This window comes from Mya arenaria, chromosome 5, assembly GCF_026914265.1.
Source record: "Mya arenaria isolate MELC-2E11 chromosome 5, ASM2691426v1".
NCBI lineage: Eukaryota > Metazoa > Mollusca > Bivalvia > Myida > Myidae > Mya > Mya arenaria.
In genome coordinates, this window is record NC_069126.1 from 58973354 (window position 1) to 58985086 (window position 11733).

Below are 11733 nucleotides of genomic sequence, written 5' to 3' on the forward strand. Positions count from 1 at the left end.
TTAGAGAATTATTGCGCGCACGGGCGTATCAACCTCAGCGCGGTTAGAACTGCGTGGGTCAACGACCTAATTTACATTAACATTTACATCGAAAATGCCTAGTATGCCATCTGCTCTAATTGCTACGGACTGCGTTCTGCATATTGATCAGCTTGCTAAAAGTATCGCGGTAATGAGTCTTCAGTCTATGTTATGCGGTTAATATAGTTTGGAAACGCTGCGTTTTTCGTCATATAACGCACTTGATATATATTTTGATATCGGCGAGTTACAGAACGCAATATAGAAAAGCAGAATTCGCAAATAGTTGCAAAATTACGCTTACTAAATCCAATAAATACAATTTTGTATATCTGTGTTTAGGTTTTGCTTCTGCCGGGGACCGATAATATCTACATGTACAATGTAGTTAAGAATAGAATGTGGGTCATCGCATTCAGACAGTTTTATTTCCCGGAAATAACCTCTAAGAAGTCGTTAAAAGACGGAAAAATATGGATCGTATTATGATGCTACAAATGGTAATTAGGCGTAAGATATCAAACCATAATGTTTTAAATGAAATTATGATAATTCATTTTATCCTACAATTAGTTTTTTTCAAGTATAATTTCTTCGTTTTAAATAGCCTAAATCGGCTATTACTTGACATTTTTATTGAGATTGTTAGTTTTTAATTGTGTTTTTAAAATGTGTGTCGCATAAAACCGTTCTCTTGTGTAAGTACATACTAACAACCTTTTAAACATTTACTAAATGAATATTATACACTTTAACAATTCAAATCAAACCGCGCCTGTAAAGCGTTGACAGGCTATCTACCTGCTAAGTTTTTCCCAGTAATTTCAGTCCAATATCTTGAGCATGTAGCATAATGCATATATATATATTTTTGTCCACGAGTGACATATGTTGAGGGCATTATTAAGATACATGTACATAAAGCATACAGGGAAGAAATAGTATGTGGGTGATTCGATCCAGAGGTATAAGGCGTTGTAGAAAGAAGCCTTAAACATAAACCTAATTCATATGTTCAATGCATTTTGTTGGGATGCATTTGGTAAAGCCTGCATACCCTGTTAGTAAATTAAATACGCCTCAAGTCAAGTTTGAAGTGTAGAGTAGATTTGACTAAAAAATCCTTAATGCTCTATCCGTGGCAGTGCATTGTTTATGAAACAAAAGCTCCAGATAAGGTTTTATATGATTTTGAGTATAACTCCATAACTTATACGTAACTATTTGGCGTATTCCACATTTCAAGTAACTTATACTTCATGATCTTATTGAGAATCAACATTAAACATAAATGTTTTTGCGAAGGAAATTATGAGCGAGCATATACTATCTTTAGATGTTTATGTTGATACATATGTTTTACAATTACATGACTTTACTCACAAAATATTGCAGGCCGAAAGCCATTCAACGCTTTAAGCGCTTTGATTTTAGTCTGTTATAGATTAGAGAAAACACTTATATTTCATTTGTTCACAGAAACAAATTGCACATAGGAAAAATATTTCCTTGGTTTTGGGTAGAAAACAAACACTTTTCATTCGTGGAATTCAAACTTTTAACGTCAGTAAGTTATACCTTAGAAACCACTGCATACTAAAAGGTAGAGTATAATTAGTCAATTACACTTACAAACAATAAATTTGAAATTTTGTCGTTGGTCTTCAGGTGTTTCCCAGTTCAAGCTAGGAATATAGACGTAGCACTGAAAATGAAGTCTGTTATCGGCTGTTCTTCCAGCATCCTGTGCCGTCATATTATAGGTCACAGAGTCTGTCTGTTGATACACACATTTGCCCGTGGACTGGGGATCTCCTATTTCTGTATCAGGACTAAAGTAAGGAGCCAGGGGGCTGTCAGAAACAAGGTTAATCTTAAACCAGCGGATCTGCGCGGTACCGTTGTAGGAGCCAATGTTTGCCGAGCACTCAATCTTGACAGTTTGTCCCACGTAAAAGGGTTCAATGGTGTCAAAAAGAGAAACTTGGAGCGAGCCACTCAAGCTACTCGTGTTGTAGACATTCCTTGTGATAGTAGTAGGTAAAACTGAAGGACAAGGATGCTGTGATTATAAAACAGTGTAAGGGGAAAATTATGGCATTGACAGAAAGTAGGAGTATTGTTCATGTCCCACGTAAAAGGGTTCAATGGTGTCAAACAGAGTTATTAGGCTCAAGCCACTTATGTCGTAAACTTGCCTTTTGATAGTAATGGTTAGAACTGAATAACTAGAATGCTATGATTAAAAACAATATATGAAAAAAGTGAAAAAGAAAGTATGAGTATGGTTCATGCCAAGTCCTGAAATGAAATGCTTCAGATTTCAAGCATTGTTTATACTGAATTTACAACCTGACGTTAGTGCCGAATCTTACTTAGGTTAAGATCTGATGAAAACGTCTTGATGTATATTGTTCTACATGATCTGGAATTCTAAAGTTGCTATAAATTTATAACTCAGCCGATAAAATGTTATTTACAACTGACAGTCCGTGTTCATTTGGTGGTAGTTCCCTTTTTTAAATTGAACAGAGGCGGCACCAACGTTACACATTTTCTAACTACACTACCAACCGAACATTGATAGCTAAAACGTGTTGCCATCATGTGTGATATTGTGTTTTCGAGGTAAAGCGCGTGGACAAATTCCGCGGTAGCCAACGCAGTGGTGCGCTGAATCACCGCATTATTCTATTACTACCGCGTACGAATTCCATAAATATGAACGCGGCATATCGCCGCGATGCTTTTTTGAGCTAATGGTTGCATTGTTATAACATCCTATTATGGTACGGACCTTATATGATTTTAACAATTGTCTTGTGCATAATTAAATATTCTAGTAAATAATATGATTTCTAAATCAATTCATATCAGCCTTTCTTATCTTTTTAGCAAAGAAAATAGATTTTGGTAAATTATATCTTTTTTGAATCGCAATTTAGAGGGTATTTGATTTTCTTCAATGTTGGCTATAGCAGACATATGGCTTAAAAAAAACTTATAACTTAGTTCCCTACTGCGAAGGTAATCAATGTCAAAACCAAAACATGATAATAAGTTCGCTGTAGTATTGAGTGTTTGTTAAAGCATTCTTGGAAATAAGTTAATTTATTATTAAATATACCTGCGTAAGGGCGTTCAAGCCTTAAAGAAAAATTTGCACACATAGCTTCGTTCGTTTCCCACGCGTCTTTGATGTAAGAGCAGGGATTATTGTCAAAACTAATGAAACTAATTCTAATTTTGTTTTCACCAGTTATCATTTTCAGGGTTAGGAATCATGTGACTTCAACGGGTTCTCACATGGGCCACCACAAAAATAACATAGTCTATTGTAGGATAATAAATATGTTCATATATTTTATGTGTTTAGAAACAAACATCACTTACTTGCACGTAAACATTGGTTGTGACCCGAGGTGACCCATGTGAGAACCACGTTAGAGTCAAGTGCTTCCTCACAAAGTGTTTTTTATTTAGTGATTGGTTATGTATGTCACGTTTGAAAATGACTGGGTTTAAACACGCGTTCAAAGTTCACAGTTCATGGTTAGATGCCATCTCGTCTAGTTTTCATGTGGAAAATTCCCTGTAACGTCTATAGCTATTTTTAACCACGAATAATTAATATCATATTATTATACGCTACACTGTATTTCATATTTTATTCATTCACATTCATACAAGTTTAACGTGCTCATTCTAAAATTAGAAAACTGCGAATAAGTGATAATAGCGTCTGAAAAAAATCACTGTTTTAAAGCATAGATTTCAGGGATCAAACTACGTTTTGAGTACGAACCATGTGATTTGTAGACTATGGGTTTGTACAAGTTTAATAAAACTGACTAAAAGTATATGTAAAGGACGGCAACAAAGAAAAAGCCTTCATCAAATTGTCAGCTACCTTAATAACCTTAATTACTCTTAATGAGCATTTGGCAACGCCGCGTAAAGCGTTGACTCGACGCGGTTGAACGCAGATAATTATAGAAGTGCGCGCTTACATCGCGGATATATTGCAAATTAGATAAAAAGGTAATGTCCGTGGTAAGAAAAAAAATGCAGCGCTGTGCAAAATCTGCAAAAAAACGCGTGCTTAGTAGTGTAATTCACAATTTGACTCACATTTTAATGATTATTTGAAAAATAATTGCCAAAAAGAGTTTGTGTGCTTTATTTGTTTTATAAACAATTTTGGAATCCCAACGAAGTGTGAAATTTACATTTACTATAGATGTTATACCTAAATGCTCTTCAGGTTCTAAATGTTGGTATTTATGTCTTATTATACCCCGCCTCAATATTTGCAAAAAGTATACGTAATCTTTGTTTTTCAAGTACTAGACTTTTTTCTTTCTGTTTCCCAAATGGTGAATTCTGTCTATCCAAAGCAGTCCATAGTGTCAGATAAATGAGAACTTGTTTATAAAAACTAAAGTGAACTTACCTTGGACATCAAGCATTTTTGAAATTATGCCCGTGTCAGAAAGATAACCTGGTCCAGGCTTTGTGTAGGTAAGCTGGCATCTGTACTCTACTGCATTACTACAGGTTATAGAGGAAACAGGACGAGACACGCCCAAGGTACCCTCCCTTCCGTTAATGTTTGTACCAAAACTTCCCTCTACAGTCCAACTAGAACCTGCTCCGGATGCTAGCACAGGCTTCTGGTATGTGTCTACATTGGCGGCATCAGTATTTTGCAATCTGGCAAGTTCTGTATAATCTTGGCCATTGGATGTAAATTGTAGTCTTAATGTATTGATTTTGAATAACTCCTTCACATTGTTCACCCTGCACATAATCTGGAATGTGTCAGTACTTGAACTGTCAACCTGTATTTGTTCAATGTTTGCACTTCCTCCATCCTCAACTATCCTTTGGAAGTCAATATGCAGGCCATTGTCTAAAAATAGAAAAGTATTTCAATTGTTCCTATCTTTAACATACATTATGTGCATGAAATGCAAAACAATAAATATCTCTGAGCATGTTTCAGACAGGGATTTTAGTCTGCAAGCACGGATAGCTGACACAACTATATGCCTTATTTTCGTTACTGTTTAGAGGTTATTTCCAACAATAATGTATTGAGCCCTCTTCGTTCTACTATGTTAACCGGTCTCCGTAATTTATACCAAGTCTACGAATACGTTTGTTTTTTTTAAAAATGACCACAGTAACATTATGGTTACAATTGTGGTTGAAGGGATGTGGGTGGATTAAGAGTCGTTTTCTGAAAAGAATCATGCTATTTATAATAAGTCATTATATCATGTTCATGAAATATTGTTTTCAACGTTATTGACACCAGCCTTTGTTAACAACACTTTATATTTGTAGAAGGTTTTGTTTTCAGTTACATTGTGTTCAAATACCTAGAAATATTTAATCCAAATACGCTAGAGATTAACAAGAGCAAACTGTTCAATTTTAAACTTTAATTCAAAATAACATAGATTCTTAGTGATAAAACTACCCACAAAAACACTGTATTCCATACTTTTGTAAAAACATCTGTGGCTTTGGATTTTAAAACAAACTTACTTAAGGTAAACGACCCAGAAATAAGATAAATATCTGAAGCTGCCAGTAAGCATAATGTAAAATGGTGATGCATGGGGACTCTATACAATGTTTGTAGCGTTTGAAAGGGTATAACTTGCTAACAATTAATAAGTACACATGAATGGATTAACTTTTTCACTTTATTTTAACTGAAATTGGGCTTAAAATAAAATATCCGACTAAGGTAAGCGACTCAAAAGTAAAATGTTTGTCTGATGCTACCACTAAACAAAAGTGCTGATGCTCTATAAAATGTTTGTATCGTTTGTAAGGGGATACTTTGCTAATTACTAATCGGTAAACATGAATTGATTAAAATAACAGAACAAATAAAGTTATTACGGTTTGTATAATTTCGCTTTAGTTCGACTCTATTCGGGCTTAAAAAGACTTAATTTGCAGTCTTTCAAATCGAAAGTTTGAGTTTTATTTTACACATGAAAACGTTTTAGAATTATTTAAAAATAAGATAATGTCGCTAGGCAACCACTATTCACGTAATGATTTCAGTATCGGTTACCTTAAACACCGACCCACTTTACTCCAGTACACTGTGAAATTAAACTGAAATAAGTGTTGTGGATTAGTATACGTTCTTAAGGATTCACAGTATTATACCATTACATAGATACATTATATATTTACTTCATTAATAAGTCGTGATTAATGTAACACGAATGTTAAATTCTCTTCTGGTGAAAAATATTATTTACAGTGCTAAATTTAAAACTTCGCTTTAATGCAGGAGAACAGTTTCAACGCTGTATATTTATGACATCACGCCATGTTATCTAATTGTGCCTATTTATATATAAAATATTATGAAATCACATTATTTTATGATGTAAACGTCAATTATGTTGTCAACCTTGTTCACTGAAAATAAGCAGAAGTAAAAAGAGATTAGCCAGCAAGGGTAATATCGTTGATTAAACAACTATTAAAACCTATACGATTTATACTCTTTATAGAATGTATAGTCAACGACACATGCTATCATAATGACTTGAATATACAATGAACTGTTTTGGGATACTCCTTTTGGATAAAACCCTACAATACATGTAATTGTCTTTGAGGTGATCGTATCGTTAAAGTAATTACTAATAACAGTAATGTAACCGTGTTTTTAGTAGCTTAAAACGTACACATATAAAACGATTTACAGTGTTTAACTATCATGTCATAAGATAGAAATACAGTGTTTTCTGTACATTTCTTTGACAATATCCTTCATTAGAATCAGTGTTTTGATATGTATTTATAATTATCGGTAAATCAAAACATTTGTAATAATTGTGGTACATCTTATTTGGGAGTAAGAGTGCATCTTAAGTTTTGCACTGACAAGATTGCTTTAAAGACAAACTAATGCAAATCTAGTTCTTTTGTCGTTTTGAGTTCATATCATTCAGCCATAAATGTCTAGAAGTACAAAAAGGTTAAAATTAGCATTAAAATTGTTCATACCTTGACCAAGTATGAGCATTCCGCGGCACAACACGAAAATAATGACAGATACTGGTAAATCAATGTTGATATTATGAACAAGCTTAAACATTCAATATTTAATTTCTTTTGGTTGGCTGCCTTTTAAGCATGCGATTCGCTTCAGTATACTAGCTGTTTTTAAAGTGTATACCGAGCCATATACCGTGTCACACTTGATATATAAAACCTCTATTCTTTATTCAACACCGATTGAGATAAGAATAAGAAAACGGAAGTGTTAAATTAACCATGGTAAATTGTACCCGGAAGAGCTTTATAAAATACTTATGTATTTATTCGCCTATATCGACTGTAAAGAACAAGTGTAATGCATTCGCCTGGGACGATCTAAGTGGTGTTTATTTTCTTCGTTTTGCCTGCCAGTAAATTAATATAGAACACGAGAGCTGTGAAACGCACTCGAAAGATCGTCTGATTTTAGACACATTTTCTTTAACTCGACTACTATTCTAATGCGAGTTATGAACATTAAAAAAACAGTGCGTTTTGTTTCTAGCAACATGTCTGTTAAACTTCACTCGAATATATAACATGGGTTTTGACAAGATGTGGCCAAGTTTGTGTTCACTAAGACCATGTCGCCAACGCCTCAAACAACGACGGCGATATCAAAGTTATGCTTATGCTTCGATGTTCTTTCTATACCCCCCCCCCCCAAACAAAAAACAACAACAAAAACACAACAAAAAACAGTCGAAAAATGATCAAGGATCATGATTTTATTGGGTTGATTATGTTTTTGTACACCGGACCACATGCTTCTTGTACAACAAATCACACAATACCTGTATTATACATTAATACTTTACCCGAAATTCCGGAACCATCTATGACACTTAATTCGTCGCAACAGTGATTTTGCATGTGCTCGTTTCGACTTCCAATCAGAGTAAAATGAGGTAATTTGATGTATTGCATATGCTAGTTGTGACTTGAATACTTACTTGCGACACTTATTAGACTGTTGGGTGTTTGAGTGTATTTTGTTTAAAGACACTGTTGTCGATTCTGACGCAATTTGTCTCGAAATAGATTTGCAAGCTGTAATTTAATTGTGGTAGAGCATTTCGGCGTAATACTGTCGTTGAAAACGTTATCGGATGGTTTCAGAAACGATAAATCGTAAACAAGTAGGTACTATAGAACCTCGGTAACTTTCAAAAGATTCTGCCTATATTTAAGGAAATGTATTAGAATGTATCTTATCTATGACCCGGCTATACACACATGCATGTAAGATTGCAATATATATGCAAAAAGCTACAGAAACATGCTCAGTAGCAAAACGTTTAAACATAAACCCGGTTTAGTGGCAATGGGCAAACGCCAAAGACATAGATCACAAATTCACAAACAAGAAACATAGAACAGCACACAACTCTACAAACAGCACAGTGCATAAATACTATAAATAAAATATAAATAATTGGCAAGTTTTCTACCTCTCTCTCTCTCTCTCTCTCTCTCTCTCTCTTTGTGAAACTAAATCAACTCTTTGTCTTGGATAAGCAATCATTTGGCTAACATACACTATGATTACACTTAATATACTATTTTTACAATAATCATCTGAAGTTTAGTAAAAATAAATGAGCAATTGGAATTTTCCGCATTTCAAGAATGCCCTTTCAAAAAATAAATTCCTGTAAATAACAAATTAAATTGCTAGCAGAAATATCTTTTTCGAGCGATTATAAATGCACGTTAGTGGGCTTTATTGAATTGGCCTTACACCACCATTGCGACCGATTCAGTGACAAATGCCGTAAGACACAAAACATATATGTTAGATTCAATAAGGATTTTAATATTTCGATAAGAAACACCTTCCCAAAAATGATTACGAAAAAAAATATCGATGCCAAACAAATAAACAACTAAAATTTCAGAAATATTATTTTTACTACAAATATTGGAACATTTTTGAAAAATGATCATTAGTGTTACCTTCAAGTGTTAAATGCTATTAAACCTAAAGAAAAGTATTCAATAGGCAAAACTATCAAATTATCTATTTAATGTATTCGGTTTAGCTTGTATTTTTTTTATCAATGTTCAGCACAATATTCCAAATGATAATTAAAAGCTATACATTGCTGTGTACCAAAGCTGTATTACTTAATTTGTCGACTGCAATTGTCTCATACTTGAATAACTGACATGTGTGCTCATTGATAACACATTATATAACTTCTGCCTTTAAAAGTTAATATTTAACGCGTGACAAGACAAGGACACAGTGGTATTTGTCCCTGGGTACCGATACGTATCACTTGTGCATAACATACTTAGAATTACACGCGTGACATGGCAAGGAGACAGTGATATTTGTCCCTGGGTATCGATACGTATCACTTCTGCCTATAACAGTTACTTTTACACGCTTGACAAGGCAGGGTGACAGTGTTTATCCCTGTGCATCATTTCTGTTCCGTGTCGCAATATATCAGTTTATCGCACAGTCCTAAATAATGGTTATAAGTGTAATCCTATGCGTTTTATCAAATAGCTTGTGTATTCTATAGCTTATATTAAAATAAGTGCATTTCAGAAATAAAACAAATGTAACAAATATGTGATATCATGTCTTATCAGTAGTAATTACATTAATCAGTATATTTTATACTTTTGGTTGATGCATTGCAAATAAAGAGAAAAATGAATGTTCACACCATAGTGTTCGAAACCGAAAGGTTCTAGTCATTGTTATTACAATATTTTGGAATTTTCTGCCTAAAAAAAACTACAAAAACCTTGATGTTAATACATATTTTGTTTCAGTTGATCGTTTTAGTAAAGTTTCACTTACAGCATTGCTTTAATGATACACGAAGGCAGAACTTGATTTAATGTTGTTTTGAGTTTATATTATTTATACATAAATGTCTACAAGTAAAAAATTGGTATGAATAGGCATCAAAGATTCATACCTTGGCCATATATGAAAATTCCACAGCACAAAACGAAAATAATGACAGATGCCGCAAGATCCATTTTGAAATTAAGAAATAAATTGAGAACATTTAATATTCAACTTCCTGTTAGGTTGCCTGCAAAGCATACGATTCGTTTCAGTATAAATACTGTTTTTAAATATGTTTACCAATCCGAAACATATACAAGCTTGATTTCCACTTCCATTTCTTATCAAACATCCATTGAGATTACACTCAGAAAAGGGAAGTTAAAACTTTACCCTGTATTCGTACCCGGAAGAGTTTGATACTATATTTATTTAGTAATGCCCCTATGGCGACTTAAGGAACGAGCGTAATGCAATCGCCTGAGAGGACCTGTGTGGTGTTTTGTAGTCTTCGCTTTTTTCCCTTGCAGCATGTCTGTCAAATTTCTTTCAGATGTTCTATAATGGGTTGGACAATATGTGGCCATAATTAAAGGTAGTGTTCAACAAAACGAAGACGCCAACACCACAAACCACGACGGCGACACCAAAGCAATGCTACGATGTTTTTTGTCGAAAACCATAACTAGAACGGAAGAGCTAAAAACAGGTATATGATTATTGCCTTACCACTTGAGGTAGTCTACATTAACTATTAAAGCATTGTACTTAACCATACGGGTACTTTCGTTTTAAATAATCAATTTGCAGTCAGTAAGGCTCGAAAATCTATGAATGTAATAACAAAAAGTATCAACAAATAAGAAGTACCTCTGAAAATTGCTCTTCATATTTTTACTCATTTGAAGGAAGGTTTGATAATCAATTATGCGAGTTCAGGGTTTTCAAAATCAAAATACACAGAAAGGATCCACCTTAAATTTTGCAAATCGCTTCTAAGAGTTAAGCAAAGTACATGTACAGCGTCTTCTTACGGGCAATTAGGGCCCTATCCTTTATATATATATATATATTTCTTAAATATTATAAGACTGTTATTATTTTATATGTAATACTCTTTTTCTTTTTTTTGACACCGCAACTCCGTGTATTTAAGCGGGAAGGCCTCACAACTTGTGCATCTAACGTAAAATGTTTACTTGCGGAGAAAGGATTTTAGACGTCTGGATTAATCCAGGCAACTGTTATGTCAAAATGTTTGCACTATTAATTGAACAACGTTTAATTGATAGTTCTATACAAAAGTGGCGTGCTGATATAATCAACAGTGCGAAACTTAATAGAACATACTTGCATTTGCATAGTACGTTTTGTGTGGCTGAATATCTAAAAAAGATATATAACAAAAACAGCAGAAAATACCTGACTCGATTGCGTGTATCAGCGCACATGTAACGTATTGAAACCTGTAGGTACGGACAAAATATACCGCCAAGATTTAAAAGATTATGTTTATTATGCAATATACATGAAATTGACAATGAATTTCATTTTTATGATATGAAGTTGTTTCGATGACCTCAGATCAACTATAATTATAACATTTATTTATGTAAAACCGTTATATCTATCACTATTCACAATATACATGAACATTATCCACATTTCTTAAGTTACAAGTTATACTTGAATTATTATTGATATCGACTACCTTGTAACGATGATCTCATGTATAAATATTGTTTTTACTTGTATATATTTGTTTGACGAGATGCTTTGGTGCATAAGTCGAAATCAACTTCTGTTTTGTTCTGTGAAGGCCT